Consider the following 13964-nt stretch of genomic DNA (forward strand, 5'->3'; position numbering starts at 1 on the left):
ACGGAAAAAGGTTAGGAACATACTTTCGGGAGATTGAACCCGAGCACTCACACGTTATATCCCGCAACTCTACTAACCGACTTTAGGGCGAACATTAAGTAAATTTTAAATGAGAAAACTCCTTTTGAAGGTACTTGAATGATGTTGGATTGACTTGCATGAACAAGTAATTCCCAGCAAAAAGATCACCAAAATGACCTTGACCATCCTTGAATCTTTTCACCACCTTAGCAAATGAAATTCTCATAGCAGAAACAAGCCTGAACTTTTTCCTCCACAGTTTTCTCAAGCTTGGAATTCTCAACCTGAACCTTCTCCTCATATGAATCCTTCTTAACCTAAACCAGTTATTATTCTTTGGTCTCAAAATCACTCTTTCACTAATTTCATCATCTGACCAAGTTTTAGGTTTAAGTCTTTGGTAGCTAAACTTTCTAAAAGAAGCCATTTTGGAATGAAAACACTGAAGACAAACTCAAACAAAATTGTGAGAAATATATGTAATTTTTTATCCTAATTGAAAGGACATGGTTTTGTGAATTGAGTTGTTGGTTTTGTAATCTGAAAATATGAAATGAAAGAGAATTGTGAAGGGAATGGCTAGATTGGGTGACTATGCAGAAGTTGTTGTGTGTATTCAATGCAAGAGAAGTTGTTGGGTGTATTAAATATTATGCAACAGATATAAGGTTTTTTGTGGTATAATAATGCAACCAAAGTTGTTGAGTGTATTTATATTTTCATAAGCATTCTCATAATTTAATACACCTAAATATATTTTTTTTTTATTTCTCACATGTATCATCACACTGGAGGCAATCCTGTCCGAGCTGGGTACATCCACAAGTACGTGGGGCTAACTCTCCCAACGGGCATTTTTTTTCCATTCCAAGACTCGAATCCAAAATATTGCTTAAAGGGAATCAAACATGTACCACTTGAACCAACGCCGATCATTGATACACCTAAATATATGATACTATGTAACTCATCTTAGCTAACACCTCTCTCACATTATGATACACTCATTCCATGTTTGTGATATGATATATTTTAACACTTATCATAGGCATATTTTTTCCCTCAAAATATAAGTTGTTTTATAATATCTAGAAAATATCAAGTAATGAATTGACTATTTAACTCTAAGGCTTGAGTTTAAGAAGTTATTAGAGGATATGTTATCTTTTTGGTACTATTAAAGGTATCTTCATATCATATGGCTAAAGAATTAATATTTTTCGAGTTATGTGATTATTTGTCCCAACAAGTATTACTCTCAAGAATTAAATATTTGACATTTTGATCATCCTAAGAATTAAGTAGAGTCTTACATCATTAGATCAACAAGATTATAATTGGATAAATTTTTATTTATTTAAACATAACATTTCCCAAGGTGAGATATATCCACTATTGGGTTCCTTAAATTTAACCCTAAGAGAGTAGGATAACAATACCTTCAGTAATTTCAGTAAAAGGAGATATATGTAATCAATTAAGAGGATTTCATCAGTTATTTGATTTGAGCATTCTAATAAATAATTAGTGAATAATATATATCTACACATTTCATTTAAAATTAAAATAAAAAAAGTTACAAAAATCTGGTCATTGGATTTGGTATTATTGGGCTACACATATTCTAAGATTTATAGAAATTTATGGAGCTTAACATAAGACTTTAATAACGTACAAATGCCCTAGTCTTTATGGCAACACTTCACTAATTTTGGTAGTGGGGGACATTTTAGCATTTAGGTACGAATAAAACTTTAACCCATCCACCTCTCATATTTATTGTCACTACCTAAATTTAGGTAAAGTTACCAAGAGCATCTCCAACTATAAGATTGGAGCATGTATGTTAGCTCTAAATATACATACATGTTATTGGAGGAGATAAAAAAATGAGTAAAAATCTATTTTGATCCCTTACAATTTTCGCATGTACAAATTCGGTTCCTGAAAATTTGAAAACTTCAAAATGGTCCCAAAAATATTAAATGTGAGTTAAACTAATCATTTTTAACATTTTTATGACTTTTGACAAACTATTTAATTTGATTCATATTCACGATCTTTGAGTATTAATTTGAATTTTTATTTTTTCGGAAATGAATTTGGTACACGTAAAAAAAATTAAGGACTAAGATAAATATTCACTGCTCTAAAAAAAACTTGACTTTGAGGATAAGGCAATAAAACCTCTTTGAGTTAGGTAATTATTGGAGAATGTTACTATTAGCTTGGCAAACAAAAAGTTACTTAGTCTAAATTAACCATTGTTGATGCTCTAATTATGGATTTTATGTCTCTAATGATGATTATGTATTTACTACTTCTGAAAAGTTGTGTTGGTTCATAAAATGTTGATGGATATTTGTGTTGGTTCTTGAAATTTGTTGTACATGAAAATTTATCTTTCTTTAATGAAAAGTCATATATCCTCATGAAATATCACATGTCTAAAGAATTATATCCACTCAACATACAAAGACAATGGTAAACAATTACTTTACAAACATCATATTGTTGTCTTGGCTTATGTTTTATGAGTATAAATCATATTCAATGTTCATTGTATCGTAATAATAGAGTGTAATATATATGTATTGTCGTTGTAAAAATTTATAAATAGTGATTACATCATTATGTTGGAATTTGGCAATGCGAAGTAACAGAAAAAGAAGAAGAAAGTGATTGTGGAAAATTGAGAAGTGAAAGAATGAAGTAGATATTTTTCTACATACAATGATTTATTAACTTACTCTTTATAGAAATTTCAAACTACTACTATTAATTTGGAAGTTACAACTAACTTTTTTTCTATATACACAAATCTATATCTCTTAATACTTGGATTAATCTATACTTTTAATACATTCACCATTTATTTGTATTATTTATTTTGAAGAGTCGGAAAAAATTAAATATGAACGATGAATGATATAATAACAGTATATAAAACTCATATACTGTCCATACATTTATTTTTTCCTATAAAATAAGTGAGGGTGATCTAACCCTAAAGAATTCATATGCCTTAATTTAATTTTAATTGTGCACAACGATAAAGGTATAATGTCACTTTGCAAACACCATATTGTTGTCTTGCCTTATGTCTTCAAAGTACAAATCACACTCAATGCTCTTGAATGTATTGTAAAGAAAATTTTCCATTAATTCAAACGGAATACTCGACTGGATTTTTAGATAGACCAAAATATCAAATGTTTGATTTCTTGAAATTATATTTATTGAGATGAATAGTCATATACTCCAAAAAGAATTAATTCCTTACAGTGTAAACAATATCTTTGATTATACCAAATAATTAAACTGAAGGTTTAATATAAGTGAAGATCATAATCTTAAGAGAATGAGTTGTCCTTGCCTTGAAGACATTGTGCACAATCTTTATTCTCATATATTTTTTCTTCTTTTTTCTACCATTGGTAGAACCATCACCACATATTATATTTAGGCTTAATTTTCTTATTTCCAAATGGATTCCTTCAAGGGTTCTCACTATGGATTTTGTGAAGTTGGAAATTTTGGAACGGGTAACTTGTAAATGAATATGCACTTTTATTTCTACAAGTGATATACAAAAGGATGCAACAGAATAGAAATATATCTTTTTAATTTACCAGATCATAATAACATGATATACACGATTCTTTTTGATATGGATAGGTAATATATGATATATTACTTTATTAAATATTGGTACGTTAAAAGAATATTTATTTGATATATTTGGTATATTTTTTTAAAACATTTATTTTAATTTTCTTTCATCTAATTTCATATTTAATTTGAATAATTTATAATTTAATAATTTTATTACGCTTCATTATATGTATTACTTTGATTAAGGAGAAACTTAATAAATGAGTCAATTTAAATTTTGAGATAAAAACTTGATTAACTCAAGATTTTTTTAAAGATGTAAAACCTTTTATTTAGATTGAGCCTAAAGAAATTAAAAAAATATCTTAGGTTGTGGAAGAAAGTCTATCACCACCCAACATTAATTCTATCAAAAATCTAATTTCATTCCAAGCCTATCCATATTCTAATGTTGCCTCATGTGTTACTCTTTGAAGTTTAGATTCATCCCTTCCTCATGGTTTCACTTCCTCTAGCCTCATCACTAAGCTCGAATTAGTAATGCTTGTCATCCTAAGACTAATAGAAAAATCGAGTCAATTAACAGATTTCCGGGAGACATTTATATGCGCTAGGAGAAATTTATAGGCTAAGCTACTAAAAACAATTTATATATAAATATTTTGTTAATAAACATGATTTATATTAGAGCATTATGACATTGTTTGATCTATATAACTGACATTTTCTAATAATTGATCTAAGAATTTTAAAGTAGTGGAATTTTATCCTTGCCCTGATGAGTTTGCTTACAACAACTCCACCAACCAAGCTAGTAGAAAACTTTCATTTGAGATGGCTTATGACACTCATCCACTTAGCCCAATGGACTTGACTCCTTCATTGGATAATTGACAATACAATGTCAATGCATAAATTATAAATTAGGAAGCAAAACTAGACTAACAAGTGAATAAAATATTGAACCTCTCACTACACATTTTCCAAACTATAACTGAGTGGATAGAATATAACACTAACCTAGTTTACCGAGAAACCTTTCCAAGTCCTGACTTATTGATGTTGTCTCTTTATGTCCTTCACACTTATTGATGTTGTCTCCGGTTAGCTTAGATATCAACTTCCAACTAGAAAGAGAAACCAATCGATATATTAAGTGTTAGGAACAAAAAGACAATCATACAATAAAAGAGAATAGAAAAAAAAGATAATAACACATAATTTTTAACAAGGTTCGGTCAATTTATACCTACATCTCTGAAAGCATTGTGAATATAGTGGTCATTTTGTACCTACATCTCCGAGGTTTGACCAATTTGTTGCTTTTGTAGTCGTCGTTGTTGTTGTTAAGTTTACATAACACATAAATATATAGCTATCTATCTAAGCTTTTTACATTATCACACGTTTATAACTTCTATTGTTGTTTTCTAGAGAAAAATCTAAGTCCATCGTGGTCAATATCATCAATCTCCATCTTCTATAATTTGATTGTGATATAGCGCTCCATAGTCTAGTATCACTAAATGTTCAACAAGCTCGAGAAATGCTTGAAATTGTCTATGGTAATCTACTAGGTTAACATATCAGATACATTTTCTAAAGTGTGAATTAATCTTCTGTAGTAGTATCTGTCTAATGGTTCCCAACTCTTTGATCTTGTTCATTTTCACACCAATATGTTTGGTACTAGCATGATACAATTTATTCTTTGCTAAGAAGACAACACTTTGACTGTCACAATTTAGCGAAACTTCATATTGCATAATGTCTAATTCATTTAACACCCCATAAACCATTGGGCTTCCTTAGAAGCTTCACCAGCATCCTTAGAAGCTTCACCAACTTCCATGTACTTTGCTTCAGTTGTGAACATAGAAAAAATAGATTGAAATGATGATCTATACATAATTGGTATGCTTGTAAGGGTAAAGACAAATTGTGTTATGAGTCTTCTATCATCCAAATTTCCTCCATAGTCTGAATCAACATAATCAACAACTTAAATATGATACTAAGACTTATAGTCATGTTCAAATATCTAAAAATTCACTTGACTGCTTCTCAATGTTGCTTCTTTGGTTTCATCATTTACTTGCACATTTGACTAATTGTATATGTCAAGTCTGATCTAGTGCAAACCATAACATATATTAAGCAAATAACAGTGTTGGCATATGGAATCTTTGACATGTACTTCTTCTATCTTTGGACAGTGTTCTTGGGAAAACTTGAAGTGATTTGCCAATAGAATGTTCACTACTTTAACATTGGTCATATCAAATCTCTCTGAATCTTTTCAACATAACTTTGTTGGGAGAGCCTCGGTTTTCTATCTCTCATGTCCCTGTGAATCTCAATCGCAAGAATCTTCTTTGTAATCCCTAAATCTTTCATGACAAACTCCTTCCTTAATATGACATTCACCTCATTGATATTACTTAAATGATTAGCAGTAATCAACATATCATCCACATAAAGTAATAGAAAAATAGAAGAGTCATCATAAAGTCTTCTCGCATAAACATAAAAATCATGCTCACAACACTTACAACTAAGATTCAACATATAAATGTCAAGTCGTTTATACCACTGTTTGGGAGACTACTTCAATCTATAAAGAAACTTCTTCAACTTGCAAATCAAATGATTATTGATTATACATAAACATATAGTTATCTACTCTAATCAATTTTACATCAATCCAAACACATAACTTTTATTATTATTTTCTAGAGAAAAGATTTAGGCCACTAGAATATAAGTTTTTTACAGAGCAATAAAAATATGTTATAGCATACTCGCAAATATAAAAATTTGAAGTCATAAAGATAGTAAAACACCAACAACAAAAATCAAGCCTTTTTCCTATTTCTCGGTAGGTAAAATTAGGTTAATGGATCAAATGATATTCATAAATCAAGGCTCTAAACAGATAGTCTAAATCTACACCCTTCAGTTTGACTTATCCTTTTTGGTTTCTATTGACCTATAAATATTAAGCCTCCTTTTATATAATCTAATCTCATTAGTTGTATCTTTCACGGTCTTCTCCACCCATGTATAAATCATCTAAGGTAAGATAATCTTTTCCACAATGGTAGTGTTAGCCAACTTATTTCTCTAATGCATTAATTCTTAATTATGTCTTCCTCATAATGTTCAATCATTCAACACAACAGTCACATAAAAGAAAGGGTATAAAATATAAAAAGAGCAACGCAGTGCATCATACTATGATTATCTGGTAGTTAAGGAGGATAAATATACATAGTCTTATTATCCTTGAAATCGCGATCATCACATCACAAAAGAGAACAAGTGAATAACCTTACTATTGCACCAATGTTTACCCTAATAATATCAAAATATTGTGATACTGCCTGTAGTTCAAATTAATGTTTTAAATACGAGTCCACAACAACATCGTCTTGAGAGTCGCTCAACCATATTGTGCAATATGAGCCTATAATTAAGTGTCATTTTGTGAATAAAATGTATATGATTTTGGGACATTTAGTGTGTAGTTATGATGCAAATTATGTACAACTTCCAAGAACTTAGCTTAATTTTGTCTTGTTTAGGAATTACATGTGTTTATGTCCATTACAGAATAAGAAACATGAAAAAGAGGAGAAAATGAGAAGTTTGAGGTTTTTGAACACTACACCCTTCGCCCAAGTGAGGGGACTGTCGCTCAAGTGATAAATCAAGGAAAAATGCTCAAATCCCTACATGTCCCTCGCCCAAGCGAGAGGTGAAGAAGAAAAGAACCTGCTGCCCTACCTGGCTGTTAAGGTTCAATCTCAAAACCAATTGGCAATGAGAGGAGTAGCCCAACAGGTATTTAAACCATTACCGAGACAATGAGATAGGCGATGTGAGACTTACTTTCCAACATGCCCCCTCCACATAAGCCTTCCGGATCAGGCGAAGGGTTACCTTTGACCCATAACTAAAGGGCATCTTTTTAGCCCATGACAACCGGAAAGAAGTTGGTCTCTGGCTCTGATACCATGTTAAGGTTCCATCTCAAAACCAATTGGCAATGAGAGGAGTAGCCCAACATGTATTTAAACCATTATCGAGACAATAAGGTAGGCGATGTGGGACTTACTTTCCAATAGTGGCTCTCGCCTAAGCAAGAGTACCTCGCCCTAGCGAGGTGTTCACATTAAAAGTGGTTATTTCTCTCGCTCAAGTGAGAATATCTAGCTTGAGCGAGAGATCAGAAGTCTGGAATAAATATAGGCATTTACAAAAAGCAAAAGAAGTTATCCAACCATTTTCTAAGCTTCATACACGAATTTTAGAGAGAAGTCGTGGGAACGACTTTAGATCTAGAATTTCTTGTAATTTCTCAAGATAAGAGTGTTGTAATGGCAAGGATGAGTAGTTAGTTCACAAGTATTGGGATTGAAATGTAATCTTCTAGCTTTTGTACTTCTGGATTCAATTCTTTAATATATTCAGTTATTTGATTTTGGAAGTTTATCCCATACTTAATGCTTGAATTTACTTTGCTACTGAATTCTTGATTTTAGATCCAAGTTGAATTGGGAAGTTGAACTTGGTATTGAATCTGGTTTATCTTCCTTGATACATCATTGCTCTAGGAATAGACAATGGTGTATGAATTGCTTTTATATTGAACTTAAGTCTAGATAATTGATTAAATATCCAAGGAATTGGTATTTGAGTAATTATCTAAGAATTTTGTACTCAAGTAATTGATATAAATGATTCGAAGAAAATGTGCATCAAAATCTATAACTTCACAAGTTATACGGAATTGAATCTAAGGATTGCAAAGGGAAAGAACGATGAATTTCAATCCCAACTCATTTAATTTCATAGTTTAAACTTTACATTTTTACAATTTTATTTCAAAACCAAACAAATATCAAAACCTCAAATCTTGTAAATATATACTCAATCTACTTCCTTGAGAATTAGTATAAATCTACTCTCCTCTATGATGACGATATCCCAGTATTTACTGGATTTTATTACTTGAACGATACAGTTTACTTGTCATACCAAAAATACCAACACCTAATCTTAATTAGAATGGTTCTAACAAATTTGTGGTAGAGTATATATATATATATATATATATATATATAAATCCTCCAAAGGGATATATATATATATATATACCCTTAAACCATTATACCACATTTGCTTTGCTTGAAGCAAACCCTCCATGCACATTTCTCAACATTTTTCATCAACCAACACCATTAAATATGTGAAAAAAGTTCAACAAATAGTCATAAGAAGTCAAAACTTCAACAAATACTTTGTCTAAGTTTATGGGAAGCTCAAGTACGCTAAGTTTACTCTTAGTACTCTTGAGAAGATTTGGAACACCCCATAATAAAGTTGGATTAGGCTATGTTGGAGTAATGGACATAAATGATCAAAGTAAGTAAACTCCTTATATATGTGATAAGGTTAAAATCAATCATATCAAGTCAATTTTCAAATCATTGCATATGTACTATTTCTATTTCATGTAGTTTTATTCCAATGTAAGAATTATTTTCAATTTGTGGTGAAAATCAAAATATGAAATATTACATTTCTATGCTATAAAGAAGCCCTTTAGTCGTCTCATACTTAAAGAGCAAGCAAGCTTCCCCATAACCAATCACATCCCATAATTTGGGGAAATAGTGATATTTTTATAACTTTTCCTAAAAAATTTAGCTCTTCATATCACAAGCCAATCAAATTCTACAAATTAATATAAACAAGTTATTTTCTATTTTTATAATATTTCTTTTTAATTATATGTTATATTTGATGAGAAATTCAACATAATAAAAATGTAAACTTTAACAGAGTATATGCACCGGATAATTATTTCCTGAACTTGCTAGAATCTATGAAGAACAATATCAAATAATGTAGTAACACACAAGGGACACCAAAGTTTTAACGTGGAAAACCTTCTCAAAGTGAGAAGTAAAAACCATGGGCACAAGCTAGTCAATCAAGCTCCACTATAATCAAAATAGGAATACAAGAGTGTCTCCAAAATACAGCACAAAACGTGCTCAACAATACGGCATACAACAGAGCAACAAGCTTGAAAATGAGAACAAGAAAAACCAGAAAAAACCGGTAACACAGCTGTTGTAACACCTCGATTTCTACCACCTTGGACGTCGTCTCACCGATCCAACCGTTCAGAAAATGAAGTACTATAAGTTGTGAACCTGCTATCCAAATTTCAGCCCAATCTAACGGTGAACAAAGATGCTGTCGCGAATTTCCCACTGCTGCTCGAAATTCATGTGGGTTGAGTTTTCTTATCTTCTCTCGCACTTTTCAATTGCCTCTTTTTGCATAAATTGCCTACACCCTCTTGCCACATCTGACTTCTATCTATTAAATTAAGTGGGACAACTGAACTTTATCCAACTGGATCTTTCTCCACATAGAAAGGGAGCCCAAATCCAACAACTTTTCAGTTAAACTGATACACAAATAACACATGTCATTTTCATTCCTCTTATATATATTTTTCCCTCTACCTTCTTATTCTTTTACATCATATCTTACTTCTCTCTATTCTTTTTTTTTATCTCTCCTCCTTACATCTTTATTTAGTATTATCAAGGGTATCCTCTTATCCTATGATTAATGAATTAATTCATTTTAAGGTGTGTAATTATTCCTCTCAACAAGTATCGTTATCGGGAATTAAATATTTATTCTTTTGACCTTTTTGAAGATTCAATGAAACATTATATTACTATATCAACTCATCATTGCACAAACTTGATCGCTGCTGCAGCACTCCACCATCATGGTCTTCCATCCTAAAAGCTTTCTTCTTCCTTCAAATATAGTGGCAACTTTACTCAAACTACAATCATGTATCTTTGAAGTTTAGAAAATATCACAATGGTGTAATATCTTTTCCGTTCTTAAATTGGTTTTACTGATTATTTTATATTTATTTACATTTTCAAACATCTTAAGCAACTCAAATCAAAATCATTTTCAATGGTACAAACCTACAACTTTATTTTCATTTTTAAATGGACCCTACACACCTACCTCACATTTATATTTATTTCTCTTGTAACAATTTTTTCCGTTTTTTAATATCAACTTACAATTTTATGAATGATATTTATTTAGCTTATCGTTACGAAATAAGAACAAAAACGATGAACTTAATGAGTCAAATGAATTCTCCACTTTCATTCCAAATCTTGCACACGTACATTTGTCTTTACTATTTCTAGAATTACATATTTTTATTGTCCATCAAAATATAAACAATTTTGATTTTAGTTTCCAAATTATTTCTCTTACCTTTTAATCTCTGTTTTAATCGATCATTTACGTTTTTATCTTTATTGATGATATGTCAATATCACAATTGGTTATTATTGATTTTTATGAGTCTGTGACACGTGTCACATATTGCTATTAGTCACATTACCGTTATAGAAAAAAAAATCAAAATTTTGGAATATATAAGAAGCCAAATAAATAAAAAATTATAGAGACCAGAAGTACAATTTCACATAAAAACATATTTAACTATACAATAATAAATAATATCTTAGTCATACCCACTCATCAATAGAAAGGTAGAGAGAGAAATTTATTCTTATACACGAGCAAGCAACCACTACCTCAAGTTAAGATAAGTGGATGCTGGAACTACTCACCCATGTGAATTGAGATCGAGATCTGCTGTCCCCAATTACGTCATTGGTCAATCACAATGAAGCAAAACTGATAAAGTTATGAATATTTATTTTTTTAACTGACGTGACATAATATGATTGGTTTGGGACAAAGTTTGAGACAACAGATCCTTGTCCTATGAATTTGACCCAAATATATAAGGTCCCAAAGGAATATATTGGCTTCCAAGGCAAGAGAGGCCTAAATTTGGGGCTTTTACCTTTATATTGGGATTTATAGTCATAAAATATATTTGTGAGATAATTTTAAAATCTTCTATTTCTTCATCTCCAAAAATCAACTCGTAAACTAACATTATAGTATGTGCTAAAAATATTAGGCAAAGACAATAAATTCACGATCAAGGCAAGGTGAAACGAGAAAATCTCATTTAGGACATGTGATAAGGATGTTTTGAAGTGACATTATTCCTAAATTGAATAGATGAGAGTGTTCAACTATTCATTTAATAAAACATTTAGACATTTTTTTAGCTAGAAAATGATCTAAAAGTCTATCCATATACTCATTTGACCATTTTAAATACAAATTAACTTAAGAAACGTTTACCAACGGACGTTGGTTTAAGTGGTAAATATTTGATTCTCCTTAACAAAGTATTATGAATTTATAATACTACATGAATAACAAACTTTTTAAGAAAATAATTACATAGCTACCAGCAGAACCTATTCAAGTGGGACAAGAAATGCGTATATTAAAACTAATCAAAGTTTAAAACTTGACTACATTCTTAATGTATAATGTTATTCAAACCGAGGGAACCTGTTAAAATGTGGGAAGAGCCATGAAAAGAAAGTTGCTTGATGAATCAAGAAGTATATAAAAGAAAGCTTAAAGAAAGAAGAATGAGAAACAAAGATTGATAATATTCTGATTGAATGAATTGAATAAGAAGTGAGTCAATATGACTTATTTATACAAGATAAAAGAATGAAAAGAAAGCTTGTAAAACAAGTAACTAACATAAACCTAACTTGTTAATTCATCACTCTCTAACCAACTATCATCTTTCAAAATAATCTATCATATATCTTTAATAGAACCGATCTTCAAATCTCAACCAATATCAAGAAATTAATTTGTCGAATATTCCAGAGTAATTTTACATGTAATTAATTTACTGTTATACATTTGAATATATCCATATAAAAATGTAGTAATTACTTATTTCTTACCATTTCTACTATTTTTTGAACTTATAAACTTTCTAAAATCTAAAAAAATAATCAATCTCATATTATAAATCGTGAAATTATTAAGAGTTTCACATTGAGTAGAATAACAAACTCAATATGGTACTTAAGTCATGAGATTCTCCCCCCTAATAAACTAGTCTTTTTAATTGAGTTTTCATCATGTACTTAAGTCCTAACAAAAACTTGACTATGGTGTGTAATAGATTGATTGATTCTGTTTTGGACAATATTAGGGAGTAAAATACACCATAGAAATGGAGAAGAGATCGGATATATGAATTCGCCTAATTTTTTTAAATTGAAACCCTAAATTGTTTTGGGTTGAATAAAAAGAAAGTGAAGGTTAAAAGTAATTCTAGGGCGAAGATACACAAATAACTATTATTTTATACAATTTAACGTAATTTTATAAGGAAGTTAGTACAAAATTAATGCTAGGATCAATAATACTAATACTTTTCAACTTCAGAGGTCAAATTATGACAATTTTTTTAAAAGGATTAAAGTGAGAAAAATAGTTAACTTTTTTGGTATTACAAATAGTATTTTTTACCTTTTGGATAATGAATTAGTTCTTTTCGGAGTGTGTGGTTGTTCCTCCCTACAAGTGTCGCTTCCGGAAATTGAACTTTTGACTTTTTTAGTTATCATATGGATCTAACAGAGCCTTACATCACTAGACCAATACTTGGTAGAAAAAATAGTTAACTTGATGGACCAAAGTAGAATTTTGCCTTAAAATTAAAGGAAAGTTTAGAGGACTTAAAAATGCATTAGAATATTTTAGATGTTAGGCCACCATACTAAATGTATAAAAAGTACCTATGTTAAAATATAAACCCCTATGAACCAATAACCATTCATAATAATTTGATGAAAGCTTATCTATTGTCCCATAAATTATGTCATTGCATATATCATCAGATATGATTAATCAGAAAAATGATTAATTACTAATTTTTAACTTCAACATATTTTTTCAACCAATCATATATATGCTAATGATACATTATGTAACACAAGTTGTGGGTTTAGATCTTAATTAGCCTTCAATTACCTAACCTATCAATAACTATAAAATCGTAACAAAATAAATATCATTTCAATGAAGATTGGAATCATATTTTCAAAATATTCTTATTTTAGTTATATCTAAATTGAATATCTTCATATATAGCTTAATCTGCAATCAAATACACTTTATTCTTACTACAAAAATATTTACTCTTCACAAATAGAAGACCAAATTATTCATATACATATATTCATCATTCATATACACTTCATAAGAGTACCTTACAATAACACCATCCCTCACTTTGTGGTTACAATTTACTACTGCTTCAAGGGAGTTTCAGGTACACACCTCTTATTACTTTTTTTTATTTATATATA

General features: G+C 30.1%; 1 protein-coding gene and 1 long non-coding RNA gene across 2 annotated transcripts in view; both read left to right on the top strand.

Annotated features, from left to right (window-relative positions):
* The window catches only part of LOC109344388, an 18697-nt gene continuing 12195 nt past the window's right edge, over positions 7463-13964 (top strand). Inside the window, exons 1-2 of the long non-coding RNA XR_002107323.1 lie at positions 7463-7762; positions 8706-8709. This is a non-coding gene — a long non-coding RNA (uncharacterized LOC109344388). The remainder of the gene's footprint in view (positions 7763-8705; positions 8710-13964) is intronic.
* The window catches only part of LOC109344386 (GDSL esterase/lipase At5g14450-like), a 4746-nt gene continuing 4586 nt past the window's right edge, over positions 13805-13964 (top strand). The window contains exon 1 of the mRNA XM_019583157.1: positions 13805-13927. The gene's annotated coding sequence lies outside the window, so the exon portion shown is untranslated. The remainder of the gene's footprint in view (positions 13928-13964) is intronic.

Source organism: Lupinus angustifolius, chromosome LG03, assembly GCF_001865875.1.
Source record: "Lupinus angustifolius cultivar Tanjil chromosome LG03, LupAngTanjil_v1.0, whole genome shotgun sequence".
Lineage (NCBI taxonomy): Eukaryota > Viridiplantae > Streptophyta > Magnoliopsida > Fabales > Fabaceae > Lupinus > Lupinus angustifolius.